Raw genomic sequence first — 22,393 nt, forward strand, 5'->3', positions numbered from 1 at the left:
TGTTGCTTTTAGGCTCTCTGCTTAGAGGACCCCTTTCAATATTTCTTGTAGGGTTGGTTTTGTGTTTGCAAATTCCTTTAGTTTTTGTTTGTCCTGGAAGCTTTTTATCTCTCCTCTTTTCAATGACAGCCTAGCTGGATATAGTATTCTTGGCTGCATATTTTTCTCATTTAGTGCTCTGAATGTATCATGCCAGTCCTTTCTGGCCTGCCAGGTCTCTGTGGATAAGTCTTTTGCCAATCTAATGTTTCTACCATTATAGGTTACAGACCTCTTGTCCCGAGCTGCTTTCAGGATTTTCTCTTTGTTTCTGAGACTCGTAAGTTTTACTATTAGATGTCGGGGTGTGGACCAATTTTTATTGATTTTGAGGTGGGTTCTCTGTGCCTCCTGAATTTTGATGCCTGTTTCCTTCCCCAAATTAGGGAAGTTCTCTGCTATAATTTGCTCCAATATACCTTCTGCCCCTCTCTCTCTTTCTTCTTCTTCTGGGATCCCAATTATTCTAATATTGTTTCGTCTTATGGTATCACTTATCTCTCGAATTCTGTCCTCGTGATCCAGTAGTTGTTTCTCTCTCTTTTTCTCAGCTTCTTTATTCTCCATCATTTGGTCTTCTATATCACTAATTCTCTCTTCTGCCTCATTTATCCTAGCAGTTAGAGCCTCCATTTTTGATTGCACCTCACTAATAGCCTTTTTGATTTCGACTTGGTTAGATTTTAGTTCTTTTATTTCTCCAGAAAGGGTTTCTCTAATATCTTCCATGCTTTTTTCAAGCCCAGCTAGTATCTTTATAATCATCATTCTGAACTCTAGTTCCGACATCTTACTAATGTCCGTATTGATTAGGTCCCTGGCAGTCAGTACTGCCTCTTGTTCTTTTTTCTGAGGTGAGTTTTTCCATCTTGTCATTTTGTCCAGAGGAGAATAGATGAATGAGAGAACAAAATGCTAACAGGGTAACAATGACCCCAGAAAAATATACACTAAACAAATCAGAAGAGACCTTCCAGAAAGTGGTTGCTTTTCTGTTCAGAGAGTTGCTGCTATTCTTTTATTCAATCTCCTGTTGAGTTCGTAGGTGTTCAGAATGGTTTGATACCTATCTAGCTGAATTCCTGGGACCAGACGAAATTCAGGTCTCCTACTCCTCCGCCATCTTTTCCTCCCCCCTCATTAACTCTTAATACTCCACCACAGAGAGGACATCAATGGCAAACTGTTTAACCTGTGTCAATTCTACTGGTACTAAAGATTAGTCCTGAACAAGAAAATCTGAAATGCCCTGAAATCTTACAACTCATATTTGGAAGGAATTTAATAGAGGTTCCCCTGAATTTGGCAACAGTCTTAAATAGTTGCAAAGTATATAATGAGCCATGAAGCTCTTCTAAAAAGAAAACTTTTCTAAAAAAAAAATTAACAATGTTAAAAAATCAAATTTTGATTACCATGAGAAACAACTGAATTACTAACCTATTCTCTCTATAAAAGATATTACAAAATCATTGTCATATGAAAAAATGATCAAAAATTATGCAGCTAACAAATGAAGAAAAGGTATTCTAGCAGTGTGGCAGGTAGATAGTTAATAAAAATAAAATTTTATTTTTCTCAATTTTAGGATATTTGTGGCATTTCTCAGATTTTTTTAATGTGTAATTTGTTGTTTTCTTTTTTCACTCTTTTTTTTTTTTTAAGATTTTATTTATTTGAGAGAGAGAGCAAGAGAGAGAGCATGAGCAGGGGGAGGGAGAGAGGGAGAAGCAGACTCTCCACTGAACTCAGGGATCATGACCGGAGCCAAAGGCAGATGCTTAACCAAATGAGCCACCCAGGCGCCCCTCTTTTCTCATTCTAAATTAAATGTTTACTTTTGTTCTTAATTTTTGTATTGATAGTGCTGTGTTGTTTTTCTTAAAGAGAACCCCCAAAATTGTATAAACACTAAACTCTACCCCGGAGTTTGGACATTATTCCAAGGCATTTTTTGCCTATTTAGGAACTGACTACTGGGAGATGGGGGAGTCTGTGGGAGGAGAAGGTAAGGGACTCAAGCAGAAGGTTTCAGATGGGCCAAATTTGAGAGGCTTATAAGACATCCAGGTGACGATGGTGAGTTATCCCTGTGCTAATCGGTGGTCCATCCAGCGGGTCTTCCCTTCTTGTCTATTTACCCTTTAATGCTCAGCCCAAATGCCATCTCTACACCACAATTCTTTGTGTCGGTGCCTATTTTCACAAAGGAAAGAAGAAATTAAAATGTTTCAAGCAACTACTCTTCTGGACAAATCATGTTAGGTACTTTATGACATTACCTCACTTAGGCATAGATGTTTCTCTAAGGCAAGGCAATTGTATCTCATATTTCCCAAAATAAAAAATAAATGCTAGTAGTAACAATTCCTGCTCTCTATGGATGCTATTACGTTAATTATATATCTTAACTTGTCATTCTTAAGTATGTTGATTACAGATAACATTAAACCCTCCAGGTGACCCATTTCAAACTTGGACATAGTTTCCCAAAATGCAGCTTCAGGTGAACCGAGGGTTCTTTGTCCATACACACAGTCCATGCAAATGTTACAGTTGCATGGGCAAACTGCTCACTTATGCCCAAGATAATCACATGTCTGTACTTGCATTTAACATCTTGGGACTTTGGTACACTCTGTTTTCTGTATCTTACTCTGCCTGAATATTTCCCCTTCTAGCTAATCGTAGTCAGTTCTTAACATCCCCACTGAGAATGACACTCTAATCCTCAGGGATTAAAGAAACACTGCCCCTGGTCTTCAGCATTACATTGTTAATCCATTAGGATTAACAAAAGTACAATTTGAAAAAATGAGGAAATTATTCCACTGCCCATAATTTAGGATGGCAAAATCAGATCAATTAAGGCTGCCAACATATGATATAATTAACACAACCATTATATGGAGGATATTGCAGCACATATGGTATGATATGAAAAACCAAACAATGTTTTTTATAATGTGTGAATATAGATATTATAAAGTTAAAGATCAAGTGGAGATCTCTTCCTTAGTTCCTCCTTGAGCTGCATTTTTAACATGACCCCCGACTCTATCAAGTGTCAATTTCTTATCTGGTGATGAAATTATCTATTTAAATAGAAAGTTATAACCAGCATTTTTTACTTTATGTGTCAGGTTCTTAATAGTTTCCTAAATAACAAGGAACACTCTTAGTCAGTTGGCATTTTCCAGCGTTTTAATTGCCTGCTGTGATATAATTATTGTGACATTTTGGGATGTTTTTAACATCCTGAATTAAATATTCTGACATCCCACAGAGCACTTCATGAAAACAGTCAAACTGTATTCAAGTCATTAGCAGTCTACAGCTGTCCTTTAATATTAAAATTATTTTCCAACACAAAACACAGATGAAAATTAAAGTATTTAACAACTCTGAGCTCGGGTTAGATCTGAGTTCTATATTACCCTAATTTGTCAAGTAAAGATCAGGGTGACTCTGAGATTCTTCCATTAAACTTTATCTGAAGCACCAAATGAATTAGGGCCACCTCATGATAAAAGAAAATGAACAAAATGTGCTGATTTCAAAAGTGCAATTAGCCCCAGATTACACAGCCACAAATTCTACACTAAGAATCATCACCAGAACACCACATCTCTTGCTCTATTGTTCTGGAAAGCTGGCCTGCTTTATTTTATTCATGTATTTATCCATCTATCTATCTACCTACCTACTTATCTATCTGTTTAATATGATATGTTCAAATAAAATGGGACAGATAATTTAGGTAACTGATGTATTTTAAATAACATACTCCATACTGTAATTCTATGGCAAAATCCTAATCTGAAGGGAAGACCCGCTGGATGGACCACCGATTAGCACAGGGATAACTCACCATCGTCACCTGGATGTCTTATAAGCCTCTCAAATTTGGCCCATCTGAAACCTTCTGCTTGAGTCCCTTACCTTCTCCTCCCACAGACTCCCCCATCTCAAGAAATGGCAACCCCATGCTTCCAGTGGCTCAGCCCACAAACTTGGCAATATCACTCATTACTTTCTTGCTCTCACGTATAAAAATCCAAGCCATCAGAAAATCCCATTGACTAATATTCATAATGGATGCAAAATCCAACACTTCCCACCACCTCCTCCTCTGCCTCTTAGCTCAAGCCACTAGCATCTTTTTTTTTTCCAACTGAGATAAAATATACATAAAATTTGCCATGTTAACTATTTTTAAGTGGGTATGTCAGTGGAATTAAGTACATTCACAATGTTGGGCAATTATCACTACTATCCATTTCCAGAACTTTTTCACTGTCCCAAAGAGAAATTCTGCACCCATTAAACAATAACTCCTGGGGCACCTGGATAGCTCAGCCAGTTAAGCTTCTGTCTTCAGCTCAGGTCATGATCCCAGGGTCCTGGGATCGAGTCCCGTATTGGGCTCCCTGCTCAGCAGGGAGTCTGCTTCTCTCTCTCCCTCTGCTGCTCCCCCTGCTTGTGCTCTCTTGCTCTCTCTCACTCTAATCTCTCAAATAAATAAAATTTTTAAAAAATTAACTCCTCACCCTCGAACCCCATCCCAACCCCTGGTAACCTCTATTCCACTTCCCTATGAATCTGACTTTCCTAGGTACTTCATATCAATGAAATCATACAATATTCATCCTTCTATGTCTGGCTTATTTCACTTGGCATAATGTTTTAAAGCTTCATCTATATTGTAGCAGGTAACAGAATTTCATTTTCTTTTTAATCTGACCATTGTATGTCTATACCACATTTTGTTTATCCATTCATCTGTTGATGGATGTTTGGGTTGTTTTAACCTTTGGCTTTTGTGAATAATGCTGCTATGAACCAAGTTTCTGGGATCTGCTTTTGATTCTTTTGTGCATGTATCTAGAAGTGGAAGTGCTGAATCATATGGTAATTCACTATCATCTTCTGATTGAACACTAGTATTCTAACTGGGCTCTCTGTATCCACCCTGCTAACCCCATAGTCCATTATCCCCATGGTAGTTAGGGTGATCCTTTTACAACTTAAATCACATCATGTCACTGTCCTGCTCAAAGTACTCCATGGTATCTCACTGTCAGAAGAAAATCCAAAGCCTATCCTATGACCTGCAAGACTCTCTGTGATCTGACCTCTGCATGCCTCTCTGATCTAGTCCCGTTCCTCTTCACCTCTGCTCACCCACCAGTCCACCAACCTCCCTTCTATGCCTCAAACCTGACATGCACACTTCTCACTTTTGCCTCAGGACCTTCCCAATGACTGCTACCTCAGCCTGGATAACCAGATAACTGCATGGGTCCATCCCCCATTTCTTCAAGGACACTGCTCAGATATAATCTTACCAGAGTTGCCTTCTTTGTCTCCTTATCTAATGTAGTCCACAAGTACACACACACACACACACACGCACGCATGATGCGCACACATACCCCTATCATTATCTACTTACCCTGCTACATTTTTTCCATGGACCTTCTAACACATGACACATCATATATATCTTGGTTTATTTATTAGTTGACTGTCTTCACTCACTAGAATGTAAAATTCCTAAGGCCAGGGACATCATATTGTTTACTGCTGTGTTCCAAGAAAGAACGTAGATGGATAATCAGCACAGATAGGTGCTCATAACTGTGGCTGATGTTTCTGTGCTCATCACCCTTCCCTCTGCTCTGAAAAGAGGTTCTGGCTCATATCTAAAGGGTCCTGAACATCAGGGAAACCAGCCATTTGCAGTCAGTAATGGTCTCACTAGAAACTCGTATCTTCCTAATCATCTTGACTGCTCTTTCTATGGGAGTGATGGGGAAGAAAAAGGGGATAGGACAAACTTTTTTTCAATAACTTATTTTTCCTCATTACAAAAGTAACATATGTTCCTTCTAGAAAATGTAGGGAATCTAGGTGAACACAGAAAAGAAATTAAAAATCCATAATGTGCTAACCAAAAGGTAATGATTCTTAATACTTTCATGCATATCCTTCCAATCTTTGCTTTCTACTCATATTCATTTTTCCTAATAATGGAATCAAATACATATTTTTTTTATCTTGTCTTTTCCTTAAATGTTATATATCACAAACAGCTTGGTTATGAAATGTTCTCTGACAACATCATTCCCAATGGCTGGATAATATCCACTGGATGAAGTACCATAATATAACCCTGTGTATTGGGCATTTAAATAGTTTCCCATTTTTCTGTATTATTAGCAATGTGGCATATTTTTTTTAATTTTAAGATTTATTTATTTTGGGTGGCAGGGGAAGGGGCAGAGGGTGAGGGAGAGAGAGTCTTAAGCAGACTCCACGCTGAGTGTGGAGTCTGACACAGGGCTCGATCTCACGACCCTGAGATCAGGACCTGAGCTGAAAGAAGAGTCGGACACTTAACTGACTAAGCCACTCAGGCTCCCCAGCAATGTGGCATCTTTAAATCTAAATCTTATGGGCTATCACAGGCCTGTACCTCTGAAACCAGTAATACATTATATGTTAACTAACTGAATTCAAATTAAAAAATGTTTATTAAATCAATCAATCAATCAATCTTGTGGGCTGCTCTGAAAATATCCTTAGGATTAATTCCTAAAAGTAGAATTTGGGGGTTGGTGACTATGCAGAATTTTAAAGATTTCCATACATACTGTGAATTTATACTCTTCCAGGCAGGGCAGGAGAATGCGTGCATTAGGGATGCCTGAGACTTGTCACCTTTAGTTACCACAGTTGCTCAGTGTAATAAGCGAACTGACCTCAGGATTAGGCTCATCTGGGATGGATTGGGAAGATCATAAGCACAGGAGGTTAGAATAGAGGAAAGGAGTGGGAGCTAAGGACAGGAATACTAAAAACAGACTTGACCTCCTCCACCGTCTTTGCTCTGAACTGACCAAGGTGGTTAACAGTAGTATTTAAGGTACAGCATAAACAAATGGTATTTCTCACTATATTATTGTGCCCTCAACAAAATAATTAATATGAATTTTGATGCAAACAATGTATTGATTATGCTTGGTTTTTCTTAAAAAAAACCTTGACACAGCAATTTAAAGTTTGCATCTGAGTTCAGTTTATTTCAATATATGGTTTTAATGGACTTATAGCTATTTTATAACTGGAAAATATAGCTTGCAAAAGGCACAATATTCACAGTAGAGAATAAATGGGACAAAGTTTAGTAACAATACTGGATGAGATTCATATTTCAAATCATTGTAATTGTTTCAAATGCTTTGGCCAACTTCTGGTCAGATTAAATCATTGTTTGATATTGTAATTTGACTGACAGAGAACTTGTACTAGAAGGAAGGGGACATCTTCTTCTTCTTTGTAGTTAAATAATTAAAATTATCTTTGATAATGCAGTTTAATTACAGGAACATTTTATTTTTTTAAAGATTTTATTTATTCATTTGAGAGAGAGAGAGAGGGAACGCATGAGCGGGGGGGGCAGAGGGAGAAGCAGACTCCACTGAGCAGGGAGCCTGACGAAGGGCTTGATCCCAGGACCCTGAAATCATGACCTGAGCCGAAGGCAGACGCTTAACCGACTGAGCCACCCAGGCGCCTTTTACAGGAACATTCTAAAGAAACATGTTTGGGGCGCCTGGGTGGCTCAGTCGGTTAAGCGTCTGCCTTCAGCTCAGGTCATGATCCCAGGGTCCTGGGATTGAGTCCCATGTCGGGCTCCTTGCAAGGAGTCTGCTTCTCCCCCTGCCACTCCCCCTACTCATTCTCTCGCTCCCTCTCTCTCAAATAAATAAATAAAATCTTAAAAAAAAAGAAAAAAATATACATGTTTGTTCTTCAAAAGTCCATTTCATTAAAGCCTGATCAGATAAACTGTGCAACTTCTTACCCAGATATAAACTGGAATATACTACATCCCACTAAAATAAGCAAGCTAGTGAGGTCAGTATGACTGTCCACCCTCTGCTTTGTGAAACTTCCACATTCTCCCCTAACACATACATCCTGTTTTTGAAAAAGCCCATGTGGACCAAGGGACAGTTCCACATATTAAAAACTGGTAAAGCTAATTTTTCTTACTATTAGATGAAATTAGCATCTGCAAGTGCTACTATTCCTTCTTGTGTCCCACTTTGGAAATCACTGTTCTAAGAAGAGCGTGCTATGCTTCAGGAAAATAAAATTACAATACAATATAATGTGATCTACAGTTTTCAAAGCACGTTAGTGTCTACGAAGAACTGTCAGTACTCACTATGTCCACTCTCACTATCCAGTGTGAGACGCCTTCCAAACACCCTTCACCTTTCTAACAAAGGCTTCCTTTTGATAAAAAAAAAAAAAAAAATTCTTAGTCTTCCTCTGTCTCAATCCCTCTTCAACTGTCAAGATGCTTACTATGCCTTCTCTTTTTTTTTCTTCACAGCTTAGTGAGGTATAATTTTCTTATCATAAAATTCATCCATTTTAAGTGTAAAATTCAATTCTTGTTAGTAACTTTACAGAATCAGGCAATCATTACTATAGTCCAATTTTAGAACATTTCCAACATTTCCAAAAATATCCCTTATGCCCATTCATGCCTTTTTTCTTTAAAAACTCCCTTTGCTTGGTCCTATGACAGCACATTCTTAATTCCCCTATTGTTTTTTTTCCTACCCATTCTTTCCTACCCTCCTTGGCCTATCCCGCTTACTCTATTTAACCTTTATTTTTTTTTTTTTTAGATTTTATTTATTTATCAGAGAGAGAGAGCGTGCACAAGCAGGGGGAGTGGCAGGCAGAGGGAGAAGCAGGCTCCCCCTGAGCAGGGAGCCCGATGCGGGACTCGATCCCAGGACCCTGGAATCATGATCTCAGCCGAAGGCAGATGCTCAACCGACTGAGCCACCCAGGCGCCTCTCTATTTAACCTTTAAATATTGATATTACTTACAGCCTGGTCTTAGGTTCTCTCTTCTTCTTACCCTGCACTATCTCCCTGTGCCATGACTTTAGTTGCCAATTCCTTCTATATCGAAATCGCTTCTCTACCCAGACCTCTTTTCTGAGCTCCAAACCTTTGTATGTTCCCTTGTGCACCTGGTGTTTTCACGTGGGTGTCTCACGGGCACCTCCAATTGAACATTCCCGAAAATGAATTTAGTATTCTCAGTCTACCCCAAACCTCTTCCTCCTCCAGGGTCTCATCTCTCAATAAAGACACCACTAACACCTTTTTCACTTAGTAGCTCACACCAGAAAATCTGGGCATTATCCTTAACCCCTCCCTCTCTCTAACCTGCCATATCCAATGCATCTCTGCTCTCCATCTCCACACCTCCCCAGCCCCAAAGCACCAACATTTCTTACCTGGACAGCTATCATAGCCTCCTAATGATTTCCCTGCATCCACTCTGCACACTTCCTACACACTTCCCCCACACTGCTTTCACAGTCAAATAAAAATTTCCTATCTTGCAAATCTGTTTAAAATGTTCCAATGGTCTCTATAATCCTTAAAGTAGATTCAAAGTTCTTTTGGTTTTCCAATTTTATTGAAATACAACCTAAGCGTCCATTGATGGATGAATGGATAAAGAAAATGTGGTATATAATACAATGGAATATTTTTCAGCCATAAAAAAGGAAGGAAATTTTGCCATTTGCCATAGCATAGATGAACCTTGAGGGCATTATGCTAAGTGAACTGAGTAAAAATTCTTTTTTTTTTTAAATGTTTTATTTATTTATTCATGAGAGTCAGAGAGAGAGAGAGAGAGAGAGAGGCAGAGGCAGAGGGAGAAGCAGGCTCCCCACCCAGCAGGGAGCCCGATGCAGGACTCGATCCAGGACCCTGGAATCATGACCTGAGCCGAAGGCAGACGCTTAACCATCTGAGCCACCCAGGCGCCCCCTGAGTAAAAATTCTTTACCACAGCCTACAAAGCCCTGAATCATCAGATCTCTAATGACCCCCCAAGCGCACATGCATCCCTCTCATTCTTGCTCACTGAAATTCCACCACGGCTAATTAAGGCACCAAGCTCCCCTCAAGGAGGTCATTTCCCCTCCCTGAGTCTCTCTACCTCTTAGTCTTACTCATTCTCAGGTCTTAGCTTATATGTCTCCTTCCCAAGGAAAACTTTCTTCCCTGACTCCACATTCCTGGTCAGATCCCTAAACTACAATCTCCAGTTATAGCATCCCCTTATTTTTTACTTTGTAGCACTCATCACAACTATAATTAAATAGCAATTTGTATTATTTCATGTCTGTTTCACTCCCTAGAGGATAATCTCCATGAAGGCAGGGACAATGTCAGGTTTGCTTCATGGCTACACCCTGAGGAGCTGGCTCAGTGCCTGACACATAGGAGGCAGTCAGTAAATACTTATCCAAGGACTGCATGATTTCATTTAGTCCTCACTGAAATCCTGAAAGGTAACCAAGAACATTCACACTGCATCGGAAAAGAAACTAGGATTCAGAGAAGGCAGGCAACTCACCCAAGATCAATCACAAAGGATTTTAGAAGCATAAACAGAATAATGTGTTGAGCAATTTAGAATACTTGTTTAATCAAAACTGAGTAATGATTAATGATACTCATTTTCATTAATATTGTTCAGCTTTTAAACAAATGTCCCAGCCATGGAACAAAAGGAGTTAGTCAGCCTTAGGAAACAGAGTTACAACTATGTTTCTCATTTCTAATTCTCAAAAAATGCTTGTGAGTTAAAAATTAACATATATTAAATCACTCCCTCCCAGGAAGGCCTAACCCATGCCCAGGCTATTATTTGTACATACCATATAAGGATTACTGATAAAAGGAATTCACAGCTTCTCCCATTTCTATACTCAATCACCACATACTGAATAAACTGCTATGAATCAAGGACTCACTGGATGGTAGATAGTACTGGGTAGTATGGTAGACAGTACCACAGCTATGAAACATTTTAGAAATGTTTGTTGACTGGATACAGGAGTGAACCCAAACTTGAACTCCCAACTTTCTTTTTTTTTTTTAATTACTTTCAGTTACCCCCAACTTTCTAATTCAAATTTTACATGTAAATTATACCTCAATTAAAAAAAAAAAAAAACAGGGCGCCTGGGTGGCTCAGTCGGTTAAGCGACTGCCTTCGGCTCAGGTCATGATCCTGGAGTCCCGGGATCGAGTCCCGCGTCGGGCTCCTCGCTCAGCGGGGAGTCTGCTTCTCCCTCTGACCCTTCTCCCTCTCATGCTCTCTGTCTCTCATTCTCTCGCTCTCAAATAAATAAATAAATAAACAAATCTTTAAAAAAAAAAAAAAACCATACACATAATTTCTTGAGCCTCCCTGTATCTGGGGCTTAAGTGAACTAGCTTTTAAATGGCACAACACCACCAGTACCCAGCATCTTAACACTGTCAGAACTCTCTGGAGAGAAAAGACAACACCTTGAAATAAGATATGAATGTATAACAGATACAAGGACTTTTTCTAATAAAACAACTGACAAATAAACCAGTAAAATCTAAGTAATAAAAGCAGTGGATATCATTCAACAAGTACCTGTTGAGTACCTGCTATGTGCCACATAGTGTCGATAATAATGATAGCCACATCTGTGTAATGTGTTTACAAATGTGTTTACAAAATCTTACTACCCACCTTTCCTGGTCCCTCTCAGCAGTGAGCTCTAACACGACAACCTGTGGTCTAACAGCCACTTAGTTTCTGATCCAAGCCCTCTAAGACCCAACAACCACCACAGAGACAGTAGACTAGTCCTATGAGTTTAGGATCCAGTATGCTAAAATAAGCTCCGGTCTCTCATAAGCCCACCAAACCATGACAGTCTCTTAACACTTTTTTTTTTTTTAAAGACTTTATTTATTTATTTTTTAGAGAGCGAGCGAGAGAGAAACAGCATGAGAGGGGAGAGGGTCAGAGGGAGAAGCAGGCTCCCCGCTGAGCCGGGAGCCCGATGTGGGACTCGATCCCAGGACCCTGGGATCATGACCTGAGCCGAAGGCAGACGCTTAACCATCTGAGCCACCCAGGCGCCCAGTCTCTTAACACTTCTGGAAGTAATCCATAGGACTGGTTCTTCCACAAGTCCTGAATAGGACTTCTTTCACTAGACCTGAAGTCTCACCCTGAGCCCCATCTAAATAAAGCCTTGATGATCACACTAACACTTCCTAGTCCACTGTCAATGAGGCTGAGACCATATCTGTGAAATTTCCCCTTATGGCAGACCAGAGCAGCCCAATCAAGTCACCAGGCCAGCAGGTCAACTGCAGAAGTTGATGTCAGGGCCAGACAAGCCTTGACCAAGGCTCTGTTGACACCAACATCATCAGAAGCAACAGAAAGAAAAGCCAAGTGTCAACTCATAGAAGCCACATCTTAAACCTAGGCTGAGGATTTTACTTAAAATCAACAACAGTAGATGATACAATAAGATCAGGAACAGAGTAAATTAAGGAAAACAGTTTGAGTCAAGAATCGAAATGGGTAAAAAGCAAAAGATTCCAAGGATTGAATTTTGAGACTCCATTCCTATTAGTACTGAGGTTAGTGGATGGCTAGGTTAAAGGCATGGGAATAAGGGGACACTGGAACTTGCAACCGAAAGAAAACTAGGATAGGTCCTCATAATAAGATTAAGTGTATTATTCCCATTTCACAGATAGGAAACGGAGGCTTGAAAGCTCAAGTGATTTGCTCAAAGAAACCTGGTCGAGGAATAAGATGCACCTAGCACCAAGCATCCTAATAAACATTGTAAATGTTTGTTGACTGGATACAGGAATGAGCCAAAACTTGAACCCCCAATTTTCTGATTCATATTTTACATTTCTGATTGAGCCTCACTATAGAAAGAGTTTTACATAAACTAGCTCTTTAATGGTATTTCCCACCACCACCCTGCCTCCGTGAGTGCTAAAGGAGAGCCAAATAACTCATGATTAGAGTCAGGCAGGTCTAACGTGAGTCACTTTTGCAGAGGCAAGTTTTAAAAGAAAAACATGAATCTGCAGAAAGATCTGCCTTACAGTGGCAATAAGTGAAAATGTAAAAATGGAAGCCATCTATTTGCATGTCCCTGAGAGAAACCAAATTTGCCTGGCTGGAGAAGCATTACAGTTTATTTCTGTACCCCAAAGGCAAAATCACAGTGGACATAATAGTGCTAACTTAAATGACATTCCTGAAATGACAACCTCTCCAGAGAATATTCCTCTCTCAACCTTCTTCTCTCTATATGCTCTTAGTCAAAGCCAGGGGTGGTGAGTACCTATATGTTAATGCATTGAATAGATTAATAATAAACATTTGTTTTGAATTCTATTTTAAATTAGTAATGAGACTTTCAGACAGGGAGCTCACTGGAAGCCTGCGTTTCTGAATAATGTTGGTTAATCACTGAACCACCCTGTGAACTCACCAGGCACTATATAGAATAAACATATGACTACAGTTTGTCCTTTATGCCCCCGTGTTACTTAGCTAATAGCATAGGTCTGAGAGCACATTTCTGTAAGTGATAGAATAAAATGTACAAAATAACAATGAGACAAGCCAAAAATATCAACAGATGGAGACATGAAAGGTTAAGGCTGACATTCCCTCTTTAAAGACACTGCAATAGGATGAGGGTAGAGAAATGTCAAACAGAAGGGAGGTAAAACAAATGAAATTCACCACAGTAGCTGGCTTATGTCAAAATCTCAAGGTGACTAGAAAGGCCTTTCAAGTCCAAATAAAGATGGGAAAATACCAATAATTATGCCTTCTATTTACCACCTTTCAGTAGCGGGAGACATTTTACCAACTTTAACTCATTAATCCTCACATGACTGTGAGTCAAGTGACTGACAACTGGTCTACCAGGTGTCACAGAAAAAAGAGACCCAGGGGATGGAATGAGTGACAGAGTTTCTATACCATGCCTGTGGGGCAGCCAGGGAAGAAATTTAAGAAATTCTAGCAATTCTAAAATCCAGATGCTAAACCCACAGAAACTTGGGTCCCCCAAAGAAACTGACTGCAATAGCAGAATCTAAAATCCTACAATTGGAAAGCTATTCTCTTCTAACTAGCTGCCAGGACTATAATTCTCTGATCTGTTCCTTCTAGGTGTTAATGAGAATTTTTCATTTTTGAAGAGAATCCTGATACTGTCAGTAATAATAAATATGGAACAGAGCTTTAAGGTCATATGTCATTAGATGCTAAAGATGAGGTCCATGTATTACCCTGTACCTCTATTAGTATCAAAATATTTGCTGTCACTCTCTGAAGAACACTGTAATCAAGCTTGGTCTTGGGACTTGTGTTGCCCCTCTCTCTGTGAGAAGATGAAATAACACTACTGTGTTGATGTTAGGCTTGACCATGTATCTGCCTCTGGCCAATGAAATGTAGGCAAAGTCACATCTGTCACTTTTAAAAAGCTTTCAGGATTAACACTTAGTCAGCCATGTGCATTTCTCCTCTGCTATGAGACCTGAAAGTTGCAGAGAGAGATAGTGCCATCAATTCACCCAAAGTCACACAGCTGGAGATGGACAGAGCTGTGATTCGAACCCAGGCAACTGAGCTCCAGCACCTGTTCTCTGAGCCATTGTTCTATACTTTCATCATGGTAACAGTGTCGCCTAAAAGAGGATGAACTGTTCAGCAGAAACTTTATAATCAGCAATTTTTTTTTTTATTTTATTTATTTGAGAGAGAGAGAGACAGCAAGAGAGGGAATACAAGCAGGGTGAATGGGAGAGGGAGAGGCAGGCTTCCCGCGGAGCAGGGAGCCTGATGTGGGGCTCGATCCCAGGACCCTGGGATCATGACCTGAGCCAAAGGCAGACGCTTAACGACTGAGCCACCCAGGCGCCCCTATAATCAGCAATTTCTTTAGGCACTGGTGAGAATTTGGCTGAAGCTTAGAAAGGTAATGATTAATTACAAGTTTTTATTTTTTGTATGTATGTTTGTTTGAGATCTTTATATTAAGGGGTATAATTTAATGTTAGGTAGAAACCTGCTTATACTTTAAGAAAGAAGTGAATGACTCTTTAATAGGCTAACACCTGCCCTCAAGGGTTTCAATTCCAATTCTTCACTTCCAACAAAAGCTGGCCAACTGACAACTTCTTAGTTCCACCCTCCTCTCTGTAGGACCTTTGAACAATGGTTACTCTTCCCAATCATTAATTCCTCTTTGTTTCTGGTTTTTTTTTTTTATTTGAGAGAGAGCAAGTGAGAGAGAGCAGAGCAAGGGAGAGAGCATAAGCTGGGAGGAGGAACAGAGGGAGAGGGAGAAGCAGACTCCCCACCGAGCAGGGAGCCCGACGTGGGGCTCAATCCCAGGACCCCGGGATCATGACCTGAGCTGAACGCAGACACTTAACTGACTGAGCCACCCAGGCGCCCCTGTTTCTGTTTTTCTACTCTGGAAACAGAGATCCAAACTACACCTTTCAAATACAAGTTGCTACTGCAATCTGCCACTTCCCAGTCTTCCCCCATGATAGTAATCAGTACCTCCATTAAGCCAGTTGCTCAGAACCCAAATCTGGAGACGCTCGTCGATTCCTCTTTTTCGCTCACATCCTTCATTTAATTCTTCAGCATACACTGTCACTCTATCTCCAAAATACATTCTACATCCTACTATTTCATGCGTATCCTACCACTACTCCCAACCCTGAGCATCTACACCCCCAGGACTAAAGCAATGGACTCCCAACTGGTCTCTCTGCGTCCACTCTTGATCCCCTCTAAACTGCTCTCCACAGAAAAGCCAGAGTAACCCTTCTAACAGATAAATGGGATTGTGCCACCTTCCTCCTCTTAACCCTCCAAGAGCTTCCCACCCAATGGTAAGCTGGTCAGTGTTTAATAACATGTGTGGAATCACCAAGCACCTGGTTGGGAAGAGATGTTAACAGTCTGATCCTGAATAGTATAAATGGGCTCCAAGACTTCATGGTTGCCCCCACAAAGTCCAGAATCCATACTATGACCTCAAAGCCCTACATGGTCTTCCCCTGCCACCCCTCAGATCTCACTGTTCTTGTTCACTGTCCTCCAGCCATACTGCCCTCTTTGTTATTTCTCAAACATTCCAAGCATATGCCCATTTCAGTGAATGTTCCTCCCACAGATATTCGCAGTGCTACCATCCTCACTTGGTTCAAGTTTCTGCTGAAATGTTCCTTCCTGAACACACTAAATGAATTAGGACCCCTCCTTCTCCAAATCCTTACCCCCGATAGTTTTAACACTGACAAACATTCTACTAAAATTTTATTTATCTGTCTATAAATCCACTGGGGATATAAGCTCCTTGCCGTAAAGGACACTGCCTTGTTCGTTGTCATCTCCCCAGCATCTAGAAAATTTCCTAGAACATCACAGATGCTCATTAAGTAATGATTCAATGAATATACAAATGAATGAAGCAACTAATGAATGAATCAACTAATAATACTTCTCAAAATAAAAAATACAGAAGTATGACTAGTGGAAAGGAGTATAGGGCAAGGACAAGCATCTGTCCTAATTCAGTCCCTGAACAGCAGTGAGACCCAAGTTATAACTGCCTTGGTCTGTCAAGTGGGAGGAAAAACAAATGATGGAAGTGAAGACCGAATGCAAAAATAATGTGCTAAAGAAAATAGGCAAGGTTCAGTTACAAGGAGCTAGAAGTAGAGCTGTTTCCAAGAAAGAAAAGAGTAAGGACAATTTAAGTATAATCCTGATCTAGTAAAGAAGGCCCATGAGTCGTGGTCAGGATAATCAGGCATAATCCAAATACTGCCACTTACATGCTAAGCCAAGGGATTTCACCAAGTTTTCTAATCTATATTAAAAAATCATTAAAAAGAGGGAACGCAATGTCATGGTTCCTCAGGCCACTTGTTACTGCTTGAGATTATATGGTTGCAAGCAACAGAAACCAACTCTGGCTACCTTAGGCATAAAGAACTTTAGAAAAGGGATATTGGGTAGCTCTCGAGAACCAGATCAGGGAAGGACTACAACTAAGGCAGGACTCGGTATCTCAAGGCAGGAGAAGAGTGATGGCCCTACCAGCAGGAGCAGCTGCAGTCTTGCCTTTGTGTTATTTCACCAGGATTCAGAGCCCAGGTCAGAGGCAGCACAGTCAAAATGGTTTGGGTCTCATACCCAGCCCTTGGCTAAGGGAGGACACATCAGTTTTATGATCTACTCCTGAGATGGCACAGAAAAGAGCAAGAGGAACTCTCTTAAAGGGAATTTCGGGGGCACCACCTAAAGCGAAGAGAAGGGATCTTGTCCAGCCAAATACAAAAGTCTCTTGCACACCATTTCATCTAATTCTGTAGTTCAGGTTTCTAATATTTCCAAGATCCCTCTCACCCCACTAGGTGACTGATTTTCACAAAATCTCTAAGAGTCAGGCAGAAATGGGCACAGGACAAACTAGCACAGGACACTAATGTACTTTATAGAAGAAAAAAAAAGAATAAAAGAGAAAATTGAGGACTATTTCCTGACCTTTTAATGTGTATCAGAGTACTGTGCTAACAGCTTTGCACATAATCTCATATTACTCTCTCAGTGTTACGAGACAGGTATTTCACATGAGGACACTGAGGGTTAGAAAGATCTAATGATTCACCCAAGGTCACACAGCCAGTAGAACTGAGACTTAAACCCCAATTTGTCAGATTAGAATTTTAATTTTCTTAATTTATAAGATATTAAGATATGCTTGGCGGTACAAAAATTCGAATGGTCTTTTAGGTGATGGGAAAACAATCCTAAGCATACATAATATGCAAATTATTTTACAATACAAGCCTGAGAAAATTAAATTAAACCATAAATGTGAACATAGCTTTAAAGCTAAAAGCACTAATTAGACTGAATATATTATAATTAGTATTAGGATATTAAAATCACATATTGATTATTGACCCAGTAAAGTAATAGAAAAGAACTTCTTTTATGAAAAGCATTGTAACCTTGAACTTTCCATATAATCATGCATATTAGGTACTGACAGCTCTGTTAGCTCCAGCCCAGGGAAGGTGAAAGGAGGGAAAATGGAGAAAACAATTGAGAAGGGAAAAAGGCTGACTGCTGATGATGCCTTTCAGTCACCCTCAAATCAAGTGAGTTAGCCATTCAATTTAACCCTCCATTTCCCTTGAAAGGAAAAAAATCAGGTTACTTGTAGAGAAGTTTTTGCAGGCAATAACAGTTTACTGTTATTTCAAATCATTTTTTTTAATTAAGGGGAGGATAATGCAGTGAAATTTATTTTCTTCTCAAAATAAAGAGAGGAACACCAAAAAAGATGAATGCGAATAGATAAATCAATAATTAGTCTTACAGGGGCGCCTGCGTGGCTCAGTCGTTAAGCATCTGCCTTCGGCTCAGGTCATGATGGGATCGAGCCCCGCATCGGGCTCCCTGCTCGGCGGGAAGCCTGCTTCTCCCTCTCCCACTCGCCCTGCTTGTGTTCCCTCTCCCACTGTCTCTGTCTGTCAAATAAATAAAACTTTAAAAAAAATAAATAAAAATAATTAGTCTTACAGATCCACACACTTACCTATCTGTGAATATCTGGGGATGGAGGGGGCAGCTACATCTCCATCTACAGTATCTATACAATACACAGAATAGAAATAAACAGGCTAGAACTTTTAGGTATAGATAGAAACTGCAGGTTAAGTCATTAACCAATTACATGACTCTGGGCAAGTCACTTGATTTCCCTTTGCCCTTTGGTCCACCCCCCAGTTGGGCACTACACAGAAACTCCCTGAAAACCAGATGTTACATCAAAGCCAATATTTCCTGGAGGCCAGTCTTGCTGACTTCTTTGAAAAGCACTAAATTTAGAAGTAGCGTGCAAATAACACTACTCAGATTAAAATCCCTTATTAGTGGTCCAGATGATAATCAAAGGCAAACAGATGGTCGCTTAATGAATGTTATTGGAAGGAAGGCATCTTTAAATATAGGATTTGTGTGAAAAGTTTGCTTTTTCTTACAAGTTATTTTGATGATTATGTTAGAATATTGGCATCTCTTTTTAGAATATAACCTTGTGGAGCCTCATAGACATGTTGAGCAAGATCAAAGTGTTGGAAGGCCAACGAAAGGTTTCTCCAAGTCTAATAAGCAAAATTATGCAGTTAAAATGGAGATCAAAAGCTTCAAGAGAAAGCATATAGTTACCGAGAGCCAGAGTGTATATATTAAGGAATCAGAGATATCAAGTATACCTAGCTTTTTAGAAACCTGAAGTGTGAAACCAAATCTATACCACTGCTGGAATAGGGAACGGCTGTTTCTTTTACAAAAGATTTATAATAGGATTCCTTGTGACCCAGAGAACCCTAACGTATTTGAAGCCGGATTTGATTTATTTGTTTTGGGGTTTGTTTTTTTTTTTCAATAAACATGCCATCCTCCTTGCTCAGCAAAAATTCAGTTAGTGGCCATATCTCAATCCCTTCTATACAGAGGAAAGAATTACAAACTACATCCTAAAACAGGCAAGATAGCCTTCCACATTACAGCTGAAGACTAAACCAGCATCAACTCATGCTATTGCTACAAAAAGTGTCAGGCACCTTTTACAAAAGAAATTTGTCAAAAAACGAAACAAAACAATACAAGACTACACACTTAGCAGTTTCCATGCAGTACAACTGGGGTCGACAGAGGCACAACTCTACAGGTTATGTGTCATTCACAGTCCACTCAGGATACAGAAACCACACTAACTGAATAAAGAAAATATTCAACTAATTGAACACTGAATATAAAGTATTCTTAACTAAATGTAAAGTTACTACCTAGGTAACCAAAAGAGTAAAAAGAACTCTAATAGTGGGCTTCTAAGTGTTTACAACTAGCTCTCTCCTTGGGGAAACCTGGTCTGTAGCATTTGCCAATTTCCATGGTGTAAATACTCCCACTGTGGCAGACTGGCAGATTGCCAGCTACTAACAGTTTAACAACTGACTCGCAAAATTCCAGAAAACTTAACAATGGGCTTTCACAAGCCAGTATGGGCTGATTCCAGCACAGAGGTACCAACTGCAGGAAACAACTAACACCCTTAGGGATGAGGAACAAAAAGAGGCTGGAACTATCAAAATTTAGAAGCTCGCAGGGGCCCTGCAGAGCTGAAACAGAGATCTGAGGAGCTGGTGCTGCACAGCGATGCTGGTGACAGAGCTGCTAGGAGGCCCACGGGCCTGAGAGCCTGAAAAGAAGAGGCTTCTAAAAAGGAGGTGTGGGGCAGCCTGCCTGAGCCTTGCCATCCACCAGGAGACGGTTTCCACGTGGCAGCTCCCGCTCCACGGTAACCACGGTAACTATGTGCAACCAAAAGGCCACGATCTAAAATAGGGCTATGTCGGAGCAGCTGCAACAGGACTCTGCGGAGCGTGCTACTCAAACACTGAAGAAATATAACAAAGAAGGACCCATTAAGAAGTTGGACAAGAGGTACAGTCCCGCATGACTCTGCATTGTTGATGAAACCAAACCACATCTACTCCTCCTTGGGCCAAGTGGCCATTCTTCCGTTCAAATCTGATTAAAAGCACGGACTATGCCACACACCCAGAGCTGCATGAAAAACCAGGAACTGCAGCCTAAATTCCAAATACCAAAGACCGAGATCTCCAGCCTTGCCTAAGGAAACACCTCGATCCCTGAATCTTTATTGTGCTGCTTTGTGCAGGGCATTCTCTGTACTAACTTGTGCTGGTTATTTGAAAACCAGCAAAACAGGGTGCTGGTGGCTCAGGCAGTTGAGCGCAGGACTCTTGATTTCCACTCAGGTCATGATCTCAGGGTCCGCTCTGTGCTCAGGAGGGAGTCTGCTCGAGATTCTCTCCCTCTTCCTCTTCCTCTGCCCGCCCCCCCCCCCCCCCCACAGGTGCGCTCTCTCTCTCTAAAATAAATAAATCTTTAAAAAATAATAAAAATAAAATTTTAAAAATTAGCAATACAGCTTACGTGTGTGTTTATTTTCTATTCCGTCTCTCTCTGGCCCATGTTTTTTTCTTCTCAAAGTCTATTCCTTGCTGACTCCCAAGTGGAGCGCAATATTTGGAAGCGTCAGAAAAAGACACAAACTGGGTTCAATTCTGACTTCGGGAAGGAAGCGCGGCCAGACGAAAGCTTCGCCAGAGCCGAGCTCACAGGCACAGGAAGCAGGGAGGAAGGAGCACGCCCCTTCCGCCTCCAGAACCGCAGTCTCCCTCGAGCGCCCCCTAATGGAGGAGTAACAGAGAGCCGCTCCAAAGGGGACAGTGGTTTGCAGAGTCCCAGCCCCAACACTGCGGAGCTGAATCTAGAAAGGAGGGTTTGGAGCTGAAAGGTAAATAGCTTCATGACTGACACAGTTATAACCGGAAGAATGATGCTTTATACTTGTATAACTCTTTACAATTTGAAAAGCTTTTAAAAAATGTATTTGAAATAATAACCACCATTTACTAGTATTTACAACCTGCCAGGAGTCATGCTACATTCTATGCACAACATATCTCATTCCATTTTCACAATAATCTTATAAGATATCCTTAACCCCATTTTGTGTACGAAGAAACAGAAGTACAAAAAGATTAAGGCAGTTGCCACACATTACACAGGTTGATGGCAATTAAGTGGTTCTCAAACAAAAGTCCTCTGCCTTCATTTCATCATGCCACCTCTCAGCCACAGGGTATCATTTTCAGCTAGGAAAGAAACCAAAATGTCAGCACCAACTTCATTTAAGGTATACTCAAGAAGATTTATATTCAAAGATTTATATTCTTAATGGGGTAGAGCAGAGATCGTATTAGTCATAACGGTGCTTGCTCTCAGTCACTGCTTGGAAGAATTGTTGTGGTATGCAATAAATACTCCAATTAAGAGGTCTATCTAGGGCGCCTGGGTGGCTCAGTTGGTTAAGCGACTGCCTTCAGCTCAGGTCATGATCCCAGGGTCCTCGGATCGAGTCCCGCATCGGGCTCCCTGCTCTGCGGGGAGCCTGCTTCTCCCTCTCCCACTCCCCCTGCTTGTGTTCCCTCTCTCGCTGTGTCTCTCTCTGTCAAATAAATAAATAAAATCTTAAAAAAAAAAAAAAAAAAAAAAAAAAGAGGTCTATCTATTAAAGCTGGAGGTTCTCCTGGAAGTAACAGAAACCATAACAATAGTGACCTAAACAATTCAGGGGTTTCATTTTTCATATGTAAAATGAGTCCAGAGTCCAGCAGTGCAAGAATGATACAGTAACACTGTGATGCCTTCAAGGATCTGGGTTCTTTCTAATGTTCTGCTCCATCATTCTTCCTTTGCAGGTGTCTTCCATTTTGCTGCATGACTGTGATGAAA

The 22,393-nt window shown here is 40.4% G+C and overlaps 1 pseudogene; it reads left to right on the top strand.

Moving 5' to 3' along the window:
• The first annotated feature begins 20,381 nt into the window (after window positions 1-20,381).
• On the top strand, window positions 20,382-20,607 carry LOC110571328 (annotated as a pseudogene).
• Window positions 20,608-22,393: the final 1,786 nt, after the last annotated feature.

The sequence above is a fragment of the Neomonachus schauinslandi genome, chromosome 2 (assembly GCF_002201575.2).
Source record: "Neomonachus schauinslandi chromosome 2, ASM220157v2, whole genome shotgun sequence".
Taxonomy (NCBI): Eukaryota; Metazoa; Chordata; class Mammalia; order Carnivora; family Phocidae; genus Neomonachus; species Neomonachus schauinslandi.